This window comes from Rhinopithecus bieti, unplaced genomic scaffold (assembly GCF_001698545.2).
Source record: "Rhinopithecus bieti isolate Rb0 unplaced genomic scaffold, ASM169854v2 scaffold_35856, whole genome shotgun sequence".
NCBI lineage: Eukaryota > Metazoa > Chordata > Mammalia > Primates > Cercopithecidae > Rhinopithecus > Rhinopithecus bieti.
In genome coordinates this window covers 1468563-1477064 of record NW_016815820.1, presented here as the reverse complement: position 1 = coordinate 1477064, position 8502 = coordinate 1468563, and the positions used below count along the sequence as shown (strand labels likewise).

At 49.7% G+C, this 8502-nt stretch overlaps 1 long non-coding RNA gene and 1 pseudogene across 2 annotated transcripts in view; one reads left to right on the top strand and one right to left on the bottom strand.

Moving 5' to 3' along the window:
• Positions 1-297: 297 nt before the first annotated feature.
• LOC108516411 (L-lactate dehydrogenase B chain-like) overlaps positions 298-8502 on the bottom strand; it is a 10597-nt pseudogene continuing 2392 nt past the window's right edge. The window contains exons 2-4 of the transcript XR_001881814.1: positions 7251-7366; positions 3145-3242; positions 298-693 (exon numbers count right to left, since the gene is read on the bottom strand). The product of XR_001881814.1 is annotated as an L-lactate dehydrogenase B chain-like (transcript). The remainder of the gene's footprint in view (positions 694-3144; positions 3243-7250; positions 7367-8502) is intronic.
• On the top strand, positions 5296-6460 carry LOC108516456 (uncharacterized). The gene is made up of 2 exons (XR_014485054.1): positions 5296-5332; positions 6036-6460. It is a non-coding gene; the product is annotated as an uncharacterized LOC108516456 (long non-coding RNA).

Below are 8502 nucleotides of genomic sequence, written 5' to 3'. Positions count from 1 at the left end.
TTTTTTTTTTTTTTTTTTTTTGAAACAGTCTTCCTCCGTCACCCGGGCTGGACTCGACTCACTGCAACCCCTGCCTCCTGGGTTCAAGTGATTCTCCAGCCTCAGCTTCCGAAGTAGCTGGGACCACAGGCACCTGCCACTACACCGGGCTAATGTTTGCATTTTTAGTTGTATTTTGTATTTTTAGTCGCCTTGTTGGCCAGGCTGATCTCGAACTCCTGACCTCAAGTGATCTGGCTGCTTTGGCCTCCCAAAGTGCTGTAATTACAGGCGTGAGCCACTGCCTGGCCCAGATACGCACTTTTAAGATCATCTGGGTGCCAGGGTTTGAAGCTTTAAGCACTTCTTATCTCTAGTGGTTGACTTTTTTTTTTTTTTCCTCTAATTCCAGGCTTTAGACCTAAAGTAATTTTGAAACGCAGGTAGAACTAGATCCATCATTGTCTGTTCCTATCCCTGCAGCCACTCCTTAGGACCACCCCTCTAAGGAAACAACCAGAAAGCCTAGCATGGACAAACCATACTGGCCCCACCTCTGCACAGCAATGCCAGCCTGGCCTGCCTCTGGCCAGAGCATCTCCCCTCACCCACCTGGTTTGTTTGTGCTGAGGGCAACTCAACCCTCCCCAGGGGCATATTGAGGGCAGGTTAGGGCAATACTTACCTTTTTTTCTCCTTGGCTGGATCAGAGGTCTTCCTAGGGGAAGGAGAAAGAAGGAATGAGGACTGCAGACTACACTGCTTCCCTCAGGGCTTGGTGAGGTGGGAAAGGCTCCAGTTCTTTGGGGGTCGGTGCATTGGTGGGTCTTCAGTGGAATTCTAGTCATCCTGGGTTATCCTCTGGCAGTAGGAGTGTGCTGGTAGGGGGCAGTGTAGAGTGGCTGGAAGTGTACAGACTTTGGGGTCACTGGCACCTGATGCCAGCCGGGCGAGCATCCAGGGAAAAGTGCTTAACCTGTCTGAGCCTTAGTTTCCCCGCTTGTGATAAGGGGGATATTGCTGTGGAGATTAAATCTTTTTCTTTTCTTTTTTTTTTTTTGAGACTCTCACTCTGTTGCCCAGGATGGAGTGCAATGGTGCGATCTCGGCTCACTGCAAGCTCCGCCTCCCAGGTTCACGCCATTCTTCTGCTTCAACCTCCCGAGTAGCCGGGACTACAGGCGCCCGCCACCATGCCCAGCCAATTTTTTTGTATTTTTAGTAGAGATGGGGTTTCACCATGTTAGCCAGGATGGTCTCGATCTCCTGCCCTCGTGATCCTACCACCTTGGCCTCATAGCAGGTGCTCAAGAAGTATTTTCTCTGACATTCCCATCCCCCATTCCTCATGGGTTGTTGGATTTGGAAAAGAAGTTTGAAATGGGCCAGGCACATTGGCTCACACCTGTAATCCCAGCACTTTGGGAAGCTGAGGTGGGCGGATCATGAGATCAGGAGTTCGAGACCAGCTGGGCCAACATAGTGAAACCCCATCTCTACTAAAAATACAAAAAATTAGCCGAGCATGGTGACGGTGCCTGTAATCTCAACTACCTGGAAGGCTGAGGCAGGAGAATCGCTTGAACCCGGGAGACGGAGGTTGTAGTGAGCCGAGATTGCGCCATTGCACTCCAGCCTGGGTGATGGTGTGAGACTCCGTCTCAAAAAAAAAGTTTGAAATGTCTCAGTTCAAAACTCATTTTGTAGAAGAGGAAACTAAGGCCAAAAGTGCTTGGTCACGAGTTGGTTTTCTCTATTTTTATATGTGTATTTTTTTTTTTATTACAAAAGCAGTCCTTGAATACATCCACTATTTTGAAAAGGTTCATACAAGTAAAATTTAAAGTCTCTCTTCCCTTTCTCCCCCTCATCTCTACTTCCTGTCCTTGAAGTAGCCACTTTTTACAATTTGATATGTATCCTTCTAGAACTTTCCCTATGCATTTGCATATCTGTGTGTATGTCATTTTTTAAAAACAAGTAGGCTCCTCTTGAATATTGATCTGTAACATGCTTTTTCCCACTTAACCATGTATCTTGGAGATCTTTCCATATCTTTCCATGGGTCTGCCTCATTCTTTTTAATGGCCACAAGGGTTAAGGATATGCCTAATATATTTTGACCATTCCCTGATTGATGGTGTTTATGTTATTTCCGAATTCTTGCTATTACAAGCATATTGGCAGTGAATACCCTCAGGGCTCATGTAGCAACAGCATATCTACCTGAGAAGCGAGACCTTGGGTCAGAAAGGTAAGCACATTCCCAACTTGCCTGGATATTGCCAACGTGTCCTCCAGATAGGCAGTGTAAAAGTGCCAGTTTTTTCACACCCAGCCAACGTGGAGCATTACCACTTAAAAAATATAATATTGACAATATTTCTCCTGGTCCCCTGAGGACAGGACTCCTGAGTTTAAAGTGCCCTCAGGGAACACAGGTGTAAGTTAGTAATTTTGTTTGAGCCAAACAAAATTGACTAGAAAGCTTGGCTTGTGGCTTTGCCCACATCCAGACTGGTCTCTAGCTTCACTGCCACTCCCCAGTCATCCAGAGCATGGAAGGCCCTACCCAGGGTGCAGAGCCTGTGTCCCCACCCTTCAGGTGACCATGCTCCCCATTGTTGGGAACAGCCTGGTTTACACCTGTTGCCTGGTGTAGTTACTAACACTCCCCAAAGTGTCCTGGTTGGATGATAATTTCTTTTTTTGAGATGGAGTCTCACTTTGTCACCCAGGCTAGAGTGCAGTGGCATGATCTTGACTCACTATATAACCTCTGCCTTCCTTGTTCAAACGATTCTACTGCCTCAGCCTCCCGTGTAGCTGTGATTACAGGTGTGTGCCACCATGCCCGGCTAATTTTTGTATATTTTTAATAGAGACGGGGTTTCACCCTGTTGGCCAGGCTAGTCTCGAACTCCTGACCTTAAGTGATTTGTCCACCTCAGCCTCCCAAAGTGCTGGGATTACAGTCATGAGCCAGCGCCCCCAGGCCTGGATGATAATTTCTGTGGACAGTCTGTGTCACCCCATCTCATGAGTGACCCCTACTGGACTGGAGTACCTGACCTTAGTTCCTGGGCTTTAACTTAGGGCCTCTGCTTGATGTTGCAGAACCCACCCAGAACCCCCCTGCTTGCTGGGCTCCATTGTCATTGTTACTCAGCTCCCACTTGCTTCCCCATCAGCGCAAAGAACTGGCTTGCCTTGCCCGTCTTTACCTCCTGCAGCTGGAGCAGAATGCTGGGGCCAGCGCCTTCCTGAAGAAGCAGAGAGTTAGTGTTAGAGTTGGGAGGTTGTCCAGCAGACGGGGAGGCCAGCCTGGGCAATGACAATCTCAGGAGTGACAGTTGGTGGTCAGCAGACACTCTCTGTGCACTGGCACTGGGCACTTCTGCATATTTTACACAGTACTGCACATCCTTGTAATAATAGCTAACATTTCACCTACTATGTTCTGAGCACGTAATCTAGTAACTAATTTAAACCTCACCAAAACACCATGAAAACAGTACCCCAAGTACTGTTACTGTCATCATTTTACACATGAAAATGCCAAGACACAGGTTAAAGAATTGTCCGGCTGGGCGCAGTGACTCACACCTGTAATCCCAGCACTCTGGGAGGCTGAGACGGGTGGGTCGCTTGAGGTCAGGAGTTCGAGACCAGCCTGGCCAACAGGGTGAAACCCTGTCTCTAATAAAAATACAAAAATTAGCCGGGCATGGTGGTAGGCACCTGTAATCCCAGCTACTCAGGAGGCTGAGGCAGGAGAATTGCTTGAACCTGGGAGGCAGAGGCTGCAGTGAGCCAAGATCCTGCCCCTGCACTCCAGCCTAGGTGACAGAGCAAGACTCCATCTCAAAAAGAAAGAATTGTCCAAGGTCACCCAGCTGGGAAGTGAGAGGTGGAACCAGAAGTTGAACTCAGGCTCAAAGCCTGGTCTGAAACAATGCAGTCGTAATCTTGTTTAATCTTCACAACCACCATAACTAGTAGGAACTATGATTGCCCCCAGCCCCTGCATTTTACAGATGGAGAAACCGAGATGTAAGAAGGTTAAGTGCCTTGTCCAAGGTCACACAGAAAGAGGCCGAGCCAAGATTCAAAGTCTCACTTCACAGTACTGGTTCTGCTCTATCTTGGAAAGTATCTCCAGCATAGATGAGGAGAGGGCAGCCAGTGAACTTATGGTGGGTCCCCAGGAGGCAAGGCAGGACTGCTTCCCTCCTTATCCCCACTCTAACGCCCACTCACCTTTCTTCCCCAGGCACTTCCCCCATTGCCCCAGATTTCCCTTGCCTTAGAGCCTGGGCCTCCCGGAAGGAAATGGCATGTGGTCTGGGGGTGGAGGCTGTTACCTTGGGCAAAGACATTTTAATCCTTGAGCTGATGGGGCAGGCGTGCTGAACCAAGAATTGTGGATTGACATTCTCATTCTTCCATTAGCTTCTGTGACCTTGGCCAAAGGCTTCTCCCTCTCTGACCTTAACCTGAACTTCTGAACTGGGGCTTGCTCAGTTCTGCTGAAAGGGAGAGTTGCTTCCTAGTTGAGAGAGTGACAGTGGGTTACATTCATTAGACTGTCTTCATATGTCTGTATCCCCAGTTCCTGGCACTGAGCCTGGCACACATAGGATCCTAGCACACGTGGGACACAGAATGCTGAATGAGGAGTCCTTTCTCTGAGAGTCTGGGAATAGGGAAGAGGCTGGAGTCCCCTTTTCCAGGAAAGCTAAAGATAGACAAACAGAGCCCTAGAGTAATGCAAGCTGCCTGCCAGGACGCTGGGAGCTGGGCTTGCATCAGAGGCTCTTTCTTCCATCCCCAGTTTCCCTAGGGGTAGCGCTGGAGCTCCTGGAACCAGCAGGGACCCGGCTAGGGACAATATAAACCCTCTTGCCTCTCACAACTTGTGTTGTCGTACCTTTCAGGATCAGGAACGGATTGTTGTCTAAGCCTTGGACTAATTCACTCACTTCCCATCTACTTCCCTCACATCCCACCATGACATCAGTGGCTGGGGCAGCTATCTTGAGCTGGAGTTGCCCAGCCTGGCCAATAGCTGGAAAAGTCTTTGGAGATTTGGACCCATTTCTGAAAACCAGTTTGCCTTGGTAAGAGGCAGCCTTTAGGTGCAAGCTGGAGAGAATGGTCACTTATGAATTCCATAGGACTGACCTTTCTCCCCCACTGGGTTTCTGTGCCTGGTGAGGGGCATTCGGAGACATTGGTTCCCATTCACTCTGAAAGGACTCCTACCCCCACCCAGAGCCCTCCATATCCATTTAACCCAAATCCCCAACTCCAGGGATGATTACAGGTTGGGGGAGCCCCGAGAGCAAGGGAGGTAAGTGATGCGATCATGCCCCATTCTTGTCACCTCTTTTTTTTTTTTTTTTTTTTTTTTTTTGAGACAGGGTCTTGCTCTGTTGCCCAGGTTGGAGTGGAGAGGCACAAGCACGACTCACTGCAGCCTCAACTTCCTGGGCTCCAGTGATCCTCCCACCTCAGTCTTTTGAGTAGCTGGGGCCACAGACATGCATCACCATGCCTAGCAAATTTTGTTTATGTTTTGTAGAGATGGGATCTTTCTGTGTTGCCCAGGCTGATCTTGAACTCCTGGCCTCCAGCAGTCCTCCTGCCTCAGCCTCCCAAAGTGCTGGGATTACAGGCATGAGACTCCACAGCCAGCCGTCACTCAAATTATGCTTAGCATCCCACAGTGTAAGTTCTTCCTAACTTCTAACCCAGTCTCTCCTCCCATATTCCAAGCCCTGTATTTTGGGAAGCAGAGGGATGTGATATTAAAGGAGAGAGAAAGGAGAATAAAGATTAGACCCAGCTGCAGGATGAGGTGCTTTTGGGAGGCAGTCCAGCAGTGCTTGTTGAAGTTTTTAATGTTTCCCATAGGGCTGCGTAGATGAGGCCTCATCACCCAGCAAGGCTTCTGTCTCTAGACCAGGTACCCTGATGTTTGGCACTGACTCTATAAAGCATGGCAAAGCTGGAGAAAAGCTTTGGGGGGGTCACTTCCCTCCTCCGTTTTGCAGGTGAGGAAACTGATGTCCGGAAAGCAGCAGGCATCAGCGGAGACACTCCTAGCCCTGCTGCCTTCTCACTGCACACACTTCCAGATTCAGAAAAACCAGAAAGGAAACCCACCATGCAGGACTGTCCATGCGGTGGCTCTTCCTGTGGCCTCATTTCTAAGCGTTTCCAAGGACCTCACCATAGTCCAGGACCACAAGCCAAGGCTACCCCAGTGTCCTTACCATCCTGGGAATGGGAGGAGCCAGGCCCAGCTTTGTCCTGTCTGCCCTCCTGGAAGCCTTCCCTGAGCGCTGGCCTCTTATTTACCTGTCTTTGTCTCTGGCTTGTTGGTCCCTGTCTCTTGTCTGATTAGGAAACCCCTGAGGTCAGAATCTTTGCCTCCCCAATCAGATTGTCAGGCAGGAGTGGGGGGCAGATGCGGGGTCATTTCTACATGTGAGACCAAATAGTGGTCCTGTTTAAGTTGATCCCCTTGAAAGAAAATTCTGGAAAAGCTCCTCAGATGCACAGATACACAGAATCAGACCTTGGGCAAAGGGTGTAGTTGTGCTTTTGAAGCTGTGCAACCTTGGACAGAATACTTGACTTCTCTGTGCCTCAGTTTCCTAATCTGTGAAGTGGGGTAGTCATGTATCGATACCTTCCCCATGAGGTTGATGGGAGGATTGAGTTAATATAAAGCATTTCAGACAGTGCCAGTTTCTTTCTTTTTTTTTTTTTTGAGACGCAGTCTCGCTCTGTGGCCCGGCTGGAGTGTAGTGGCCGGATCTCCGCTCACTGCAAGCTCCGCCTCCCGGGTTTACGCCATTCTCCTGCCTCAGCCTCCCAAGTAGCTGGGACTACAGGCGCCCGCCACCTCGCCCGGCTAGCTTTTGTATTTTTTAGTAGAGACGGGGTTTCACCGTGTTAGCCAGGATGGTCTCGATCTCCTGACCTCGTGATCCACCCGTCTCGGCCTCCCAAAGTGCTGGGATTACAGGCTTGAGCCACCGCGCCCGGCCCAGTGCCAGTTTCTTACACATACACACACACACACACTTCGGAGGTCTGCCAGGCCAGGGCTCATAGCCTTGAATCTACCCATGGTAGAGAGACAACCTGCCTTGCAGGCTACCTGCTTTCCCAGCAGCCATGCAGGAGATCTTCTGCCTCTCTACTGCCGATTATCCCCTGCCCTGGTCAGAGCCTTTCCCCAAAGGTACCTCCAAGGCCACAGTTATCCAGGTCTCTGCTTTGGTGCTGAGTTCCACTTCACCATCACCTGCCACAGTGCACACGGACAGCTCCATCAGGAGAAGCAGGGCGAGGCAGGCAGCATGGTGAGCCTGCACTGTCCCGGAACCCTCTGGGAGTCCCTCTCAGCCTGAAGACGCCTCTTGCAGGCTTTGGTTCGCTCTTTGGCTCCTTGAGTGTAGATAGGGGAAACTTACCCTGTTTTCTGGTCCTTCCAGCTGTTCCTGCTTCTTTCTTTCAGCTTAACTGACCCCTAGGCCAGTTTCTGTGACTCCCCTCCCTCCCTGGCTGGACAGGCCAATGATATTAAGGAGCTGCTCAGAAGGAGGGATCAGACCTCTTCACTGCCACCCCCTAACATTTGATTCTAGGGCTTAACACTCTGATGCAACACCTGCCTCACCTATGGCTGTTTCCCTGGTGGCAGGTGCACAGTGGGGCAGTGTGTGGGACCTGGAGCTTGCAGCTTCCAGGCTGGAAACCCTGAGGGGACCTTCTCATCTTAGAAATAAGGGAGGGGGCCATATGCCTTCTCTCTTCCTAGTGCTCTGCTCCCCTGTACAGAGAAGCCTCTCCCTGGAAATTAGCAGTGTCCCCTTTCTGTCTCTTCCTGTCTTTGAGCCCCCTCCTCTCCAGCATTCTCCTCCATCAATAGTCCCTGTGTGTGCATAAGAACACATGTCTTGCTCTAAGAGAAATAACACAGTGCTTAAAGAAATGAGGATCCTCACAAGTGGGAATTGGGATTTGCCAGAAAAATGGCCACAGGTTTCAAGCGTCATTGGCTCTAAATGATCTTTCCCCTGTTGTCAAAGTGATCTCTCTAAATCCCTAAACTGACTTGTCTCTCCTGCTCACAACCTTCCAGTGTCTCCCCACTGCCCTCGAGTGAATTCAAGCTCCCTAGCATGGAGTTCATGGTCCTTCATTTAGTTCTTCCCTCTCGCCTATCCACCCAGATCCATTCATCCATCTATCCACTCATCGGTCTAGAACAAGGGCTCTCTGGCCACAGAGGCCTGGATTCCAAATAGCTGTGTGACCTTAGGCACATTACTTAACTCTTCTCGAGAATCCTTGTCTGTAAAACAGGATTAATAATGGCACTTGTTTCCAAAGTTTGAGGATGAAATGAGAGAATGCCCTGGAGCACTTAGCACAATGTGTGATGGTCAATATTTACCACCTGCTGACCTTTTTTTTTTTTTTTCCCACACTACAATAGTTAATTTT